The sequence below is a fragment of the Artemia franciscana genome, chromosome 7 (assembly GCF_032884065.1).
Source record: "Artemia franciscana chromosome 7, ASM3288406v1, whole genome shotgun sequence".
NCBI classification, from domain to species: domain Eukaryota; kingdom Metazoa; phylum Arthropoda; class Branchiopoda; order Anostraca; family Artemiidae; genus Artemia; species Artemia franciscana.
Genome location: NC_088869.1, coordinates 37,419,704 through 37,421,350, shown reverse-complemented (window position 1 = coordinate 37,421,350; position 1,647 = coordinate 37,419,704).

Here is a 1,647-nt window from a genome sequence, read left to right as displayed (position 1 = left end):
TTTTTATCAGTAAGCTCAGAATCCTTATATACGAAAAAAAATTAGCGTTTGTGCGATACGTACTTAATGTGCTGATGTTGGACCTTTATATCTGAAATATTAGGTTGTTCTCAAGACACCCAGACACCCTTAAAAACAAATTTTGGTGGAGACCAATATGTATCGATTTAGGATAGTCATACTGCGATCTTAACGATTTTTGAGATTTGCAGTTTAATTATTAAGGACTATTCCATAAATATTAGCTGAGTTCAAGGTTGTCTATTTTCTCGAGACTGGGAGCTAGGATAGGCTTCTATCCTACGATCTTTCTCGAGACAAGGATAGGGTACTGAAGTTGTTTCGGGACAGATTTGGCGTTGTCCGGGCATGCATATTGAAAATCTTTGCATGATTCTGATTTTCACAAGCTATTGATGAATAATTCTTTGATCAAGGAATAAAATTGCCTCTTGATTTTCTCTCGTTTTAGGTATACTTACCAAATTATTTAATAGGAAAAACCTTTTTCCTGTGTGCAATATTCAGTTCGTTATTTACTTTAATTTCAAATATAATTACAAACAGGAAAAAGCCTACGACTTTTCCTTAGTTGAAATAGAAAGAGACGATCCTCAGAGAATTAGGTAGCTACTTAAGTAATTATAACATCGAACTATGATATGAAATAAAATATTATTTTATTTAAATTTTTCCAGAAATATTCTAGTTTCAATCGACAAATCAGATTTTTTTTTAAACCCTAATAAACTACTGCATTTTATACAACTATATCAGCAAGGTTTTTATAATGCTAAAAATACTATTCTGATCTTCGTATGCAAGATTATGTTAATAGCATTTGCCAATCCTGTGTTATACAAAAATGCAGTTTTTTCGTAAAATCGATTCTATTTTAAAAATTATTTTTGTTAATTACAAAAGGTTTTCAAATACATCCATTTCCTTTAAAATAAGCCATTAACCAGCTCTCTATGATGTTCCATTGCCCCGCTAGCAGCGAAGGAAAAAAACACTGGAAGAAAAAAAGATGCCTTCGATGCAGTATATCGTAGTTTCAGCCACTTTTGTACTCTTTCAAGTCAATAAATCTTCACTGCTGTTCAAGCCATGGGACTGTACGTATTCTTTATAAGGCTTCCGGACAAGGCGCATCTAATAGTATGCATTGTATTTCGATGTGACACTATTTGTAAAAATTTATAGGCTGTTTTACTTCTTAGTATGGGACGTGATCGTCTCTTTCTATGTTGCTAGTTACCAATGCAATCCGGACATCAGTTATATTATAATTATGTGGAACAAGGAGGATGGATCTGGTACCTGACTAAAAACCTAGCCCTTTCTGTCTAACGCTGTTTTGAAGAGTTTTCACCGCATTTGCTAAATTCCCACAGATTTGAATTTTTTTATTACTTTGAAGTCTAACATGGATTATAATTACCACTGCTAAATCGTTTCAAATGACGACTCTTTTACAATTGAAAAGCCATTTAAACACGCATAAAATTGTTGTTTTTAATTAATTGATCTATTTGAGATGAAGCATTTCAAGAAATACAAAGAAGGTCAAATAAACACTGTTTGTGAAATAAGTGATTTCATCAAGATCTTGATGACGAAAGGAATGTTCTTGAAAATCTTGAT